The sequence below is a fragment of the Mus musculus genome, chromosome 19, assembly GCF_000001635.26.
Source record: "Mus musculus strain C57BL/6J chromosome 19, GRCm38.p6 C57BL/6J".
Lineage (NCBI taxonomy): Eukaryota > Metazoa > Chordata > Mammalia > Rodentia > Muridae > Mus > Mus musculus.
The window spans coordinates 5,792,728-5,806,957 of NC_000085.6; the positions used below are offsets into that span (position 1 = coordinate 5,792,728).

Sequence of the window (14,230 nt, forward strand, 5' to 3'; positions counted from 1 at the left end):
TAATCCCAGCACTCAGAAGGCAGAGGAAAGGTAATCTCTGTGAGTTCAAGACCAGCCTAGTCCACATAGTGAGATCTGTGTTTAAAAGCAGGAGCTGGGGCTGAAGAGCTGGCTCAGAGGGTAAGAGCACTGGTTGCTTTTCCAGGGGTCCTTCATTTGGTTCCTAGCCCACAGCTGTCTGTAATTTCAGTCCATGGGGGCGCTAAGTTCTGTGACTAAAGGTATATGCGACCACACCCAGCTAAAGATAAATTTTAAAAATATTTAGCTGGTCATGGAGGTATATAGGCTGGCAGGATTTGCTGAGGAGGCAAAGGCAGGAGGACTGCTGTGAGTTCAAGGCCAGCCCAGTTTATATAGCAAATTCCAAGAAGTCAGATTAGAGAGATCCTACAAAAAATTAATAAACCAAAAACAAACAAATAAAACAACAAAATAGGCATGGCAAGAAAAAGTTCAAGGACATTGCATGCACTACATTTGCACACTAGATGGCAGCGAAGTCCAGTCACGTCCTACTCAGTTGCCTATCTACCCTTGTCAAGGCTAAGTCCAGGATGCATGCAAAGGTTGCATTGTGAGCTGGGCAGGTATCAAGTTTGTCAACTGATCAGAGGCAGAAACTAAGACCTGAGCTTCAGAGTCAACAATCCAGGTGGCCAGGTATACTGGAGCAGCCATGCAGTCCCACTCAGGAGCCTGAGGCACAACTTTAATTTTACCATCCTGAGCCATACAAGGAATACCTGTCTGGTGATACTATGGCCCTACCTAAAATATAAAAATCACAGGCTGGAGAGATGGCTCAGCAGTTAAGAGCACTGACTGCTTTTCTGAAGGTCCGGAGTTCAAATCTCAGCACCCACATGGTGGCTCACAACCATCTGTAATGAGATCTGACGCCCTCTTCTGGTGTGTCTGAAGACAGCTACAGTGTACTTATGTATAATAATAAATAAATCTTTGGGCTGGAGTGAGCAGGGACTGAGCGAGGGGAGATGACTGGAGTGAGCAGAGGTCCTAAAAGTGAACTCCCAACAACCACATGAAGGTTCACAACCATCTGTACAGCTACAGTGTACTCACATACATAAAATAAATAAAAAATAAAAACCACATCTTCCACTCTCTCTCTTCAAACCCTTCCTCTCCTAATTTCATGCCGTAGTAGAAGGATGCTATGCTGCTGGCCCTGTACTAATCGGCTTTTGGGCCGGTGGCTGGGTCCAGACGTCAAAGGCCTATTTGGGGAGAGCTTGTTTGAGGGAGTATCCTTTGTACAACTAGAGCATGTGGGCAGCACAAGACTGTACAGAGCCCAGTGGCTCATCCCTGCAACTTCCAAAGTTGAGGTCCAAGGACCCAAATTCAGAGTCACCCTGGCCTACACACTGAAAGCTAAGATCTGGATCTAACCCTTTGGGAAATTTACAAGCATGCCTACCGTTCCTTCATCTTGCCCCCAGTCCTGGCCCCCAATCAGGAAGTGTGAGCCCCAACCTCTGTTCATATCTCCTGCTCTCCAGTGAAGTCTTTGTGCCTCACCTCGGCAAAGCCTCAGCTCTGGGTGAATTCAGAATGGGCCATTACTGAGGTGTGTGGCAGGGTCTAGCTCAGTTGGTACCAGACTTTAGCACAGATCTGTCAGGTCTCAGACTGTCTTAGTCAGGGTTTCTATTCCTGCACAAACATGACCAAGAAGCAAGTTGGGGAGGACAGGGTTTATTCGGCTTACACTTCCATACTGCTGTTCATCACCAAGGAAGTCAGGACTGGAACTCAAGCAGGTCAGGAAGCAGGAGCTGATGCAGAGGCCATGGAGGGATGTTCTTTACTGGCTTGCTTCCCCTGGCTTGCTCAGCCTGCTCTCTTATAGAACTGAACCAAGACTACCAGCCCAGAGATGGTCCCACACACAAGGGGTCTTTCCCCCTTGATCACTAATTGAGAAAATGCCTTAGAGCAGGATCTCGTGGAGGATCTCTTGGAGGCACTTCCCCAACTGAAGCTTTCTCTGTGATAATTCCAGCTGTGTCAAGTTGATACAAAACTAGCCAGTACACAGACATCAGCTGTGATGCTGTCCTTTACTGCAGGAACACCAATGACCATGATTGCCTTAAGGAGACCATTTTGCTCACCTGAGGGCTTAGTTTTAGTTGTCAATGTGCTGAGCCCCTTTGAACTGGGGTAGATGCCAGCACAAGTTTCCAGCCCTGGGAGCTGAACCTTCAACGCAGGATGTTTTTGCCCAGGGTGTAAGGCTTGATTGAGTGGCAGGAAGGGCACCTGGGACTGGGACCTAGGGGCCTGTCCTTACAGCAGCCAGTAATTTGCTGGATGACATGCAGCTCTTCAAGCCTGTGAAACCTAAGTGGGTTTTCTTTTTTCAGTGACCGACCATGCTTGCACCACACCGGGCCAAACTGTTCCTTAAGGAATGGGAAGTGGTACAGCAGGACCCAGTTCCTTCCCATTCTTGGGCCATGGCTGAGGACTTGCTTCATCTCTAGAACCTCAGAGAAGTTCTGACCTCCAAACACACGCAGTGCACACTTACACACAGTATTGCATACACTCTGGGAATGTTTTTGGGCCTTTAGACCATGTATAACTATTTCCCTAAACTACATGAAAACTAGTCTTCCATCCAGTGTTAGGAACAGAGGAGCAATGCACACCACCTCTTTTCGACACCATCTTTTCCCAACTTCCTCATAGACAATCCAGAATGTTTTCTCAGGGAGGAGAGCCTGAACAGCAGGGAAAGGCCTTGTGTTCCTGAGGTGCAAGAGTGGCCACCTAGGACCCAAGCCCAACTTTAGAGCCATCTGCATGAAAGAGCCATGCAGCCCAAGGAAACAGGGAAGGCCTCACTAATCGGAGAAGCTGAGGTAGATCAGACATTTGGTCTCTTTAGGCTTAAAATAAGCCTGTGTTTTATGCACAAAGAAGCACACAATGAGAGATATTTAGTTTTTATTTCATAAAATCAAAGTATTCAATAAATAGTAGGAGGTGTGTCGACTCAGAGGTAATAAGACGAATTGGGCATAACCTGAAAGACAATGCAGTTAATTATCAAGAGTTCAACACTGAGGCTGGGGAGTGTTCCAGTGATATCAGCTACCATACCCAGAGCCTTTAGAACCCTCCAAGAAAAATGTAATGGCCTCATGATATAAGAGTCAAGCAAAGACACCGCAGGGACTTGAACCCCGTCCTGGAAACCAGGAGTGCCAGCCACCAGCGTCTTTTGCTTTTTTTTTTTTAAAGCTAGGGAAAGGCCAAAAAGCAAAACCTGAGAAAACAAAAGGTTGTTTTCTCAGGAAAAGAAAAACCTTTACAACCCTACTGACGAATCTGCTTCCACTAAGATGCTAGCTTGGCCAAGTCTGTTATGTCCACCTGAAAAAGTCTTAGCAGAGAATTTTTGCAATCCCACCCCAACAACTTCCTACAAAGGCTTGCTTTTCATCCGACTTCCTACATTCCCACCCAGCACTGGTATCAAACATACTATACCCATACTGGTTTGTTTACTCTGCATAGGTGCTATGTATAAAACATCTTAGCTATGGTTTTAATGTTAAATTACAGGCAAGGGGAAAATTGATGGCCTTTTCTGGTGCAACCCACAGGACCTTGGCACCATGGTTACCTTGAAACCGATATGCAACGTGACCTCAAGGATCCAGCTACTGGCTGCATCAAGGTGAGGGGTGAAGGGTCTGTGATTAGGCCAAAGGCCCATGGTGGCGATGTGGCAGAGAAATCACTTGTGGGGAGACCTTGTAACAGGATTCTGGAAAAGCTGGGGAAACTGGTTGCCCGCTTTCCCCCTTTTCCCTCCCCTGCAAGCACAACTTGAGGTTTGGGCTGGTAACCGCTGCTATAAAAACAGCCTTTTTTCCAGATGTTAAAACAAGCCCAGGGCCTCTCAAGTATTTTCTTTGGATGCTTCAATTCCAACAAGGTGTTACGGTAGGGTAGTCCCCACTGCTAATCAAAACCGACCATGATACCACTTTGGTCTCGATACAATACTGCTTGCTTGATTCTTGCCACACAGGAAGGCTCCGCTGTCCTACATTAAGCCTTCAGTGCCTTTAGTGAGGGGTACCTGAAAAATCTTAAAAAAAGGCTTAGCGCCCACCTCACCCCTCCACCCCAAGGCCAACATTACATCACATGCTAGCTGCTCCAGCATGAAGCTGGAGAGGATTCAACACTAGATTACCAGTAGCTAATCTTAAACAAGAAAAGGCTCGTTCACCTGTTGTCCTCATTTTGTCCACTGGTGAATTTCAATTCAACTGGAAGCTCCTTCTACAGTCTGAAGTACATCTGAAAGAACTAGGGCTTCCCAATCCCCACACTGAAAATGGCATGTCTGCTTCACTTATCGATTTAAAGTAAATGGGCTATTTTTCCTTACTGGGTCTGGATTCTCTGGCCCCTTGAATAGATAGATGTCTGCTGTTGTCAATGTTCCTGCATGTAAGAATTAAGACCAAGGGAGGGGAGAGAGAACACCTACACAAAGATAATGCACTAAAGACCACGGAACTGTTCAAAACATTTCCACTTGCCAGTTAAAATTTCTTCAAGAATGTTGCTTGTCTGATTTATTTCTTGTCAGATTTTAAGTTGAATCTGGAAGAGACTAAAGGCTTCAGTGCTCCCAACCCCCCTCACCAGAAATGAACAAAAACATTTACCTAAGGCAGCACAGCAAAGGGACTCGGCTCCAATCACAAACACGGGTTACTTAAAGCTGCAGAGAGCCATTTCCTCAACACTCAGCCTGTTACTCATGGCTTTTCCTCCAACAACCACTACTCCAAACACTTGGGGAAACACAACTTTCTTTAATCATACTCCAGTCGCGTCACAATGCATTCTAATAGCAGCAGATTGGAACAGTACTGCACATATTACTTGCCAAAGAACAGACATGACCTGAAGTCAAGACACCTGCATTCTGTGTGGTCTGTAAAAAAAAAGCTAGAACAAGTAAGCCCCATCCCCCCCTCCCTCCACATTCCAGGAAAAACAAACTCACTGCAAGGTCTCACATCACACACTCACTAGCAGAACAGAAGACAGAGGCAAGCGCTTATATGCAAAGTCCTGAGCAGCTCCATGAAGGATGAAATGAGGCTCTGCAAAGGAAAACTCTTTAAACCCACATGCCTGACCCCACTCGTGGCTCAAGTGAGGTGACAAAAGGCTAAAGTGGATGAGATGATCGTAAGCATTTAAACTCAACATGCATATTTGGAAATGTGGGGGAAAAGTGTCTTACCCTAGATGTTTAGCCATGGTCAAATTAGACCCCTGACTTTCTGGAAACAAAATATGTAGTTACCTTTTACTCTGACCATCATCTCCCACCTGCCTAAGGTACTTAGTCCTTAGTTAGACGGCCTCTATGCCAGGCCTGCAATTATTAAATGCTCATCACTGCATGGAGAATAAAATTTGTCTTTCCTGCCTTAAAGTTAATTTCGGTCTTCTGGCTCAAATCCTGATCTGGTCCACTTAAGTGTTCGAAGTCAAGTTTCTGAAAAGATTAGAGAAGAACATCCCCCCAAAATTGCCCACACTAACTACAGACAACAAACAAGACTTTATTTAAATAAGGAGACAGCCTTCTAAATACATACATTCTCTAGTGAAGTATTTTATTAATTTGTATAATTTAATGATTTTAAGCACAAGTACATTGGAGCACATTTAAATTTTAGCAATATGAACATCTAATTTTCAGCACATAATGATCCCTTTCATGGGGTCTTCAAGATAAAGATTCCTTAATCTTGTAAGCAATGTAATTAAAGTAGGCATTAATCATGTAGGCTTTTGTGTTGAAGTTTACGATGCAAAAGCCTATTAGCTATCCCATCATGAAAGCCCATCGGTGCAAGGCTTAGGAATTTTTAAGAGGCTGGATGGGAAAACTACTCAAAATTCTGAACTGCCTAAGAGGGGCCAGCTGCAAACATTCAACAGCTCTACAGGTCTTTTTGGAAAAAGAGAAAAAAGGCACTTATCTATCCCTAACATGCAATACTGCAGATCCAAGTTACACTTATCTGTCAACAGCAGTCTGCTGTTTCCTGCTCCGAGATGGAATGAAGCAACTCTTCTGCTTATGAAGAGAAACCTGTCTGAGGCAAACGAAACATTGGCACACTGCACCGCCTCGCAGCCGCTCGATCCCACTCATCTCAACAAGCTCAGCTTCTTTTTACTCCAGGCTTAATGCAGCATTTTCACTTCATTTCTATTCTGCTTTTGTAAAAGCAGTTTTGAGATGAACATTTGATCTTCACTGTTTTTCATCAATTCTTTACTTTTGTGGATAAAGCTTGGTAGATAAGCCATAACTTTTAAAGGTATTGCCATAACTTTATACTGGTTGCTTTCATTTGCTTAAATTTTTGCATATGCAGCTTTTCATCAGTAGGAACAATCTCTGGCTCATGCTCATTCCCCATGGAGACATGACATTATTTTTTCTGCCTTTACTTATCACTCATTCACCAAGGAGCTGCTCCCTCTGCATCTACGTCATCACACTGCCAGGCTGGTTATGACTCAGATGGTGTTATCTGAAAAAGGTCTACAGAAAAAAAAAGGTTTCCCCTCCCTCATCAACAAAAGCCCACCCTCTAAAAGACATTCAGGCTGAATTATCATAATTCTTAAATTATAAGTTACAAATAAACACAAGTATACAATGCACAAGAAGAAAAAAAGCATACCTTTACATCTTGTTTAGTCACAAGGAAAATCATTTCTCCTACACTAGGAAAAAGACTTGCTTATACAAAACTGAGATAGTATCTCTTACTTGATAATATAAAAGCTATCACCAGAAGAAATTCCTTCAGGGTCATTAAAGCCACTTCCTTTGTTCCTATAGTAGTTATTAAGATACATTAAGTCACCTGAAAAAAATTTCAAAAGAGAACCACACACTACAATCTATATTCATCCAACAGCTTCAGAAGAGTCCCCACTGTAGCATCACATCATCCCAGTGGACCAGACCAACCCCCAAGCCCTACGCTTTCGAGGGACCGGCAGAGGAACCAACCTTCCTTAGCTGCCCGCCTCAAAAAAAGAAAAAGGAAAAAAGAAGCAAAAACTGGATTGGGAGTTACTTGCCAACTTGAAAGCTGAGATTTCCTGTTTTTCCAAATATTTAAGTTCTCTGGTATGATTATCTGAAATCATAAACTAAACAATTACCTAACACCCCCACCCACCCAAACACAAGGCCACAGCCAACTAAGTTTTACCCCTCCCCTTTAATGAAATATTTTAAATCACGGTGCTGTAAAACTTAACTTCAACCTCTGGCCTAGCCAAGCTCCTGAGGTTCTCCTGAGGTGACTGTGAACCAAAGCCGCACTGTGCTGACTTCAGCGGCAACTGGGAAAACTCTTCCAAGGACAAAAGGCAGCTCCAGTCCCTGAAGGTGTCGTGCCAACAGCATAGCAGTACACGCCTTCTCTAACCCAGTGTGTCAACACAACTATAGCATCTGTGGAAAATCTTAGAAAAAAAACGTTTCCCCCACCCACTCCTCCCTGTTAAGACCACTCCCAAATATTTCAAGTAAAAGTGTTTAGGATTTTACAAATCTCATTAAGGGAGGGGGAAAGAGTAAACTACCAGCAATTCCGCCATGGCCAGCTCCTCCACACTCAGTGTGAAAGCTAGCATCCATCCTCTACTTCCTACAAACTGTAAACCTGGCGAGCTCTGCTTATCCTGAGAGTGGATTTCCTTTTTTCTGGTTCCCTTGAGTCATCTGCCTTTAGGATTCTAGACAGACCTAAGGGGAAAAGAACTCAAAATATATTTTGCCCCCATTCCCCCAAAAGCACTTTGCCCAATTACCTCCCCTACACAGGAGTGAGGCTTGTGGTAGGTCATCTGTTCAAACTACAACGTCTTACAAAACTGGGAGGTTGTGCTGGCTCTACCATTCATTCCCCTCTGAGCGGTTAAAGACAACTTGCCATCTACCATTCTTCTTTCTGGGCCTTGGCAGTCAGCCCTCAAAAGCTTCTGACAAGATGCAAGAGGACATAACCCTGAAAAAGAAAAACCTACAACACCCGCAAAGGCCTACATACAGCCCCAGATATATCTCTTTACACAGAAGCCTACAACTCCCCCATAACTATTAAGACAAAGTAAACAAGTTACCATCCAAGTTACAGAAAACCACCACCATGTTGCCGACCTCAAGGAATGTTACCGCACCGCATGCTCTCCCTGCAGCCTTTCTTGCACACTGGCATGCTGGTCTAGGAGCCGCTATCTATCCTCTCCACAATGCCTGCTCGCCTCCTCCGCGCAGTTGACAAGCCAAGCCGCCAGCTAGCTTCATCACCAACTCGCTCTCGCTCCACCATCCTGGAACCCTTTCCCAGCTTCACCACCACATCCGTATGGCTCCTTCTTCCTAGCTTCCTCCACCGAACCGCACTCTTTCCTGGGCTATCTTCACCATGCACTGCTGCTGCTGGCTCCTCAGTCCTTCCTAGCTTCACCAAACTGGCTTCGGGACTCCTGTCTGCCGCTCCTGTCTTCCTAGTTCACTGAATGCACTTCTGTGTAGACCTGGGTCAGCTGCCAATGCTAGTCGTTAGGATTTTAAAAGCACCTCAGCTCAAGTCCAATGCAAAATGCTGACAATCTTGAAACTGTTATCAAAAGTCCTTTTGTCATCAAGCAAAATTAAGCTACAAGTTAAGGCTTTTAATATTCTTCTAACTCTTCAAAGGCATTCTGCCTTAACTTTTTACTTCAGTCCTAGTAGCTTTGATTGCTAGCTTCAATCTTGTATGTGGCTGTCTAAAGACTCTTCTAAACTGCTCGCTCCATCAGAAATTTGAACTTATGGCTTTAAAGATAATTTCCTTCTGACTTTATATCTTATCCAACCTTTTGGCCTCAATCTTATCTTCTTTGCCTATCTTGAATGCTGGCATCCAAAGTTGTCTTAACTTCCATTTTGTTTTTCTATCTTGCTTCTTTCTATCTTCTATTCTTCGGCTTCCTACTACCTGTGCCTTTAAGTACCTTTTCTGTCTTCTAAAGATGCTTTGTCTTCTATTTTCCTATCTTCTCTAACAGCTTTTTCTTCACCTTCCTGTATGTCTTCTTCGTCTTTCACTTCCATTTTCTAATCTTCTTTCTCCAAATACTAGCCTAACCTTTTTGTTTTTTCAAGACAGGGTTTCTCTGTGTAGCCCTGGCTGTCCTGGAACTCACTCTGTAGACCAGGCTGGCCTCGAACTCAGAAATCCGCCTGCCTCTGCCTCCCAAGTGCTAGGATTAAAGGCGTGCGCCACCATCGCCCGGCTAGCCTAACACTTCCATCTTCCCTGTTTCCAACTCATGCCTTCAAACGTACATGCGCCAGTCGAAGGATTTTTATAACGGCCGTCAACTTAACCTACTTTTCTCAATCTTTTAAAACTACACCTCATTTTCAAACTATTCTCTACAACTTTACTGTTTTAAATGCCACTTAGATTCTATTTAGGTAACCTTCGTTTTAATCTACAAGGCCGACCTTCAAACTAGAACCTTTTAGAACTTCACAAAACCTCCCTTTACAATCTCCTAAACTGCTCTGGTCAGCCTCCATTATACAGTACAAATACTTTTCTCCTCATTTCCTTTTTCAAACTGTTTAAATAAGCCTTCATGTTATCTCTTAAGATCTTCTTAGATTATTAAGACTAAGTAATATTTCGATAAGCTACTCTATTAGCTTAAGTTTAGAGTTCTAATTCTTTTTACTGCTCAATCTTTTTAATTAAAAACTTATCTGCGATTTCCTCGGGCTGAGTCTCCTGCCTCACGAGCTCAGCTGTGCTGCTCTACGCTGCTCTGCTCTCGCTGCCTGAATGCCTGACGCAGAGCCCGGAGCGCCGGTATTTATTGCAAAGGGACACGTCACTCCACCGGAACCTAGTAACCCTCCACCACCTTGGTGAAGGAAGAAAAATAGTTCCTCAGAGAGTTAAAAATAGATCCTGACTTCCAAGTTTCTAGATTTTTCTTGACGTCGTGTGGGCCTCTTGGACCTTGCTAATACAGAGAAATGTTTAGCTTGTACCAGCTAAATAGGTACAAATAGGTTTAAAATTTCTGGTCACAAGGAGAAAAAACATGAACTAATAGCTATTAAAAATGGGAGCCCCAAGTTTTTCAGATGTTTCAACACCTTTTGCGTTTTCCTGGGAGGACAGAGGGTATAGCGTATGTTGCAAGTGTTAAAACAGGCTTTCCCACAGCTTCAGCTTCCACTTCCCATTTTGTAACTCCCCGAGCGGCTGCCATTTCATGCGAAACAAGATGGAGGTCTCTCGGAAAGTGACCGGCCCTGCGAGTGGCTTCTGAGGTGGTGACACTTTGTACTGGTTTATACTGGGAATGCTCCTGTAGGGACGACCTGCAGCCTCCGGCTGCTCTCGGGGCCACTTTTCCGAGCCCGGGTACACGAGCGCTTTGGTGCTTGCCTACGTCCGCCATGTTAGGCTGCGGTCTCAGCCCAGCAAGGCCATGGTCGCTGCAGGTGAGGGCACGGCGACCTTGGCGGCCATGCCGAGCACCACCCGCACTGCGCTAATAACCGTCAGAGCCCGGCCCGTGGCGGCAAGGTCCCCAGGTCTATCTCATCGCTTCCTAAAACTACGACGGAGGGGAAAGGATGTTTTTCTCTTTCTCCCAGGACCATGGAGAAAGCGTCACTGGGCGCAGAAAGCGGGGGCCGCGCCAGGGAGGGCGGGGAGGACCGCGGAACCCGTCGCGAGGACAAAGGGGGTGGGGAGAGGCGCAAGGATACGCGGGTCGTGAGTCGCCGCCTCCCTTTGTGAGCTGCTGAATCGAGGGCTGGCAGCCGGCCGGGTTCGACCGGTTCTAACCGGTTCCAGCCGGTCTAGGCAAAGTTTCTGCTGCAGAGCCTCGCTGCGCAGGCGCGCCCCGCCCCGCCCCCAAGCGCCTTCACCACGGTGCTGGAATGACTGGTGTGGGAGCAGGGCGGCTGCGGGGGGCTGTGCTGCAGTTTCCTGGTCGCCCCTTATTGCGGCCTACTGGGCCCACGGACATGGCTTTTTTGGTCTCTATGTCATCCATTAAGTGTTAAGACACATACTTTGCTCGTACGTTTACTTTATACTCTAGAATTTTCAAAGGGAAGCGAGTCTCGGGTTGATCCCGTAAACTGGAGGCTGCCTGGATTTTTAGAAAAGCTGCTGGAGTCGTGGGAAACAGCGCCCCGGGGCGCATTGAGATCCAGAGCTCGCGATCGCACACGGCCTGGCGGCACCGTCCTGCTCCCCACCTCTACGTTCTAGGACCTGTGAATAGGGAGGTTTGGGCAGAGGCTTTCCCAGGGTAGACAGAACTTAATGACCATACAGGCTGATAGTCACTAAGGACATAAAATTACATGAATATTCTATTATAAAACTAAAGGAGAGAGGCACCCTTAGACTGAGGTGGGGCTCTAGCAAAGCTGGAGGTCCAGTGTTAGACCATTGCCTCCCTTCCCATCCCAATGGCCAGTTTAAGCTTTTTCTTTCTTCCTTATTTATTTTTCCTGAGACAGGGTTTCTGGACCAGGCTGGCCTCAAACTCAGGTCCTTACACAAGTGCTGGATTAAAGCTGTGTGTACCAAGCCTGGGGCTTGTTTAAGCAGCTTTCAGGTGACCCTTGCAAAACTGCCCTACTTTTCTCTTTTTCTGTCTGTAAGAAGCCCTAAAGAATGGAATGTTACTGAGTGCAAACGGTTCCTCTCTAGAGGCACACTTGATGGATGCTTTGGGCCTGGAAATTTTTTAGAATTTTAGTTCTGAAAGGACAAAAACTTGAGTCACCTAAATTATGGGCGGTGATCTGAGTGTCGGGCATCTGTGATTCATCTATAATTAGGCAAAGTTAACTAGCAGAAGGTGTTCTTCATCGTTCCTCTTAACCTACCCACCTCCCTCTCCTCCCCCGACCTTCTGTTTCTGCTTTGCTTCTGCTGGGGGGAGGGTCTAAGACCGTTCTGGAGGCCAGGGAAATGAAACCAATCTTTAAAATGGTAGGGCTGGATCTCTGCAAGTTCGGGGCCGGCTGTTCTACATAGAGGGTTCCAGGTGAGCCAAGACAGATAGGAGACCCCACGCTTTGTTGTTGTTTCTTTAAAAAATAAAATAAAAATAAAGTCACCAGGCAGTGGTGGCACACTTGGGAGGCAGGGGCAGGCAGATTTCTGAGTTCAAGGCCAGCCTGGTCTACAGAGTGAGTTCCAGGACAGCCAGAGATACACAGAGAAACCCTGTCTGGAATTAAAAAAAATGATAAAGTGTATAGGGTGACATGTTTTGAGACAGAGTCTCACTGCCATATTGTCCTAAAACTGTATCCCTGGCTGGCCTGGAAACTCAGATCTGTCAGGATCTACCTTCTGAGTGCTGGGATTAAAGGCGGGGCTCACTTCTGGCATAAACTATGGAGATTTGTTTTGTTGTTGTTGTTGTTGTTGTTTTAGAAACCCTGCAGATAAGGGAAACTAGGCAAGCCTTTCCCCCTTCCTTCCCTCGCCCCCTAAAGTGCTTGTCTGTAAGTCCATCTTCTTGATTCCTTCACACATCATACAAACTTTTCCTTGCTTTTGGAATGGCTGTGCGGCACTGGGCAACTCCCAGGGTTTGGAGAGAGAAACAGGCAGCAGGGTCACTCCAGAAACTACCAAAAGACATGGTTTATGAAGGCAGCAAGGGAGTTCCCAGTGAACGCCACGGGAATATTTCTAGAGAACATTCTGGATTACCTTTTCTTATTGCTAGGGCCCAAATGCCCACTGTCTTCCCCCTTCTTAACTTTTATTTTACTTCACAAACAGGCTTTGGTAATTTCCAAACCACTCTGATTCTCATCCTCTTTTGTTTCGTGGGTCTTTTCCAAAGTTAAAAGATTGAACTCGGCCAGGCGTGGTGGCGCACGCCTTTAATCCCAGCACTCGGGAGGCAGAGGCAGGCGGATTTCTGAGTTCGAGGCCAGCCTGGTCTACAGAGTGAGTTCCAGGACAGCCAGGGCTACACAGAGAAACCCTGTCTCAGAAAACCAAAAAAAAAAAAAAAAAAAAAAAAGATTGAACTCAAGACCTCAAGCTTGCTAGGTAGACAACCTACCTCTGAGCTGCATGCCTAACTGTCTTTTACTTTGTATAGAAGGGTCTCACTGTGCAGTCCTGGCTGGCTCAGGCTACCACCAACACAAAAAAGAGAAACAGCCATTTAAGCCAGTCACCTGCCCTGCTGCTCCTCTCAAAGGAACCCAGTCAAAACCAGAAGAAGCTCTGAGTGCCTGTTTCTGGCATGCACATCACTGACAAACATCCCTGTGACCTTGGGCAGGAACCCAATAACTTACTTATGAGTGGTAATTTCCTAATGTGCAGGAAGAGAGGATGAGAGCCGGCTGGAAGAAGCTGATTCTGTAAACAAAGGGGTGGGGCAAGAACATGGAGGATTTTAGACTTCCAGGCTGTGGCCTAAAGGAGCTGTGACCCTGAAAGTGAGTGAAGCAGCAGTAATTCAGAATTAAGACAGTGGGCCAGAAATCCTCCGAGCACACTGGAGTCCACCCACCCCTTGGAGGTTACAAAGGCCTCGGCTACTTCTCCCTTTCAGTTTAGTCCTGGGAGCCAGAGACCAGACTGGGCAAGCCGACCTGCATTCTTCCTGGGCCTGGGGAATGATAGCCCATCCTGGAATTTTTATCTATTATGGCACAAGGCAGGCGGGGAAGAGGGGGAAGGGCTCGGAGGTTGCAGGGAGATTTTGTTTTCTAAAGACTGAATTTGCAGTTCCCACCCACCCACTTCCCAGGGCTGATTTTTTTTTTTTTTTTTTTAAAGAACTTTGGAACAATGTGAACCTCTAAGTTGGCTACACAAACTTGGGCAACTCCCACTGTAGGAAAAAAACCTACCGAGATGACAAAGTAGAGATCGGTCATGTGGGAGAGAGCATTGTTTCAGGATGGGGGAGGGGTGAGAGGGTGGGGGTGGGGAGGTCGGGACAGCTAACAAATGTATCCTGGAGAAAGGGTAAGAGTCCCTCACTGAGGCCCACTTTACACAGAGAACCTGGGCCCAACAAACAAGTTCCAGGAACAGAAAGTGGCTGTGTCATTGCGTTCCTA

General features: G+C 45.9%; 1 long non-coding RNA gene and 1 other non-coding gene across 2 annotated transcripts; both read right to left on the reverse strand.

The window, feature by feature from the left end:
* Positions 1-2,962: 2,962 nt before the first annotated feature.
* Positions 2,963-9,945, reverse strand: Malat1 (metastasis associated lung adenocarcinoma transcript 1 (non-coding RNA)). The gene has a single exon (NR_002847.3). It is a non-coding gene; the product is annotated as a metastasis associated lung adenocarcinoma transcript 1 (non-coding RNA) (long non-coding RNA).
* Mascrna (Malat1-associated small cytoplasmic RNA) lies at positions 3,197-3,254 on the reverse strand. The gene has a single exon (NR_144621.1).
* Positions 9,946-14,230: the final 4,285 nt, after the last annotated feature.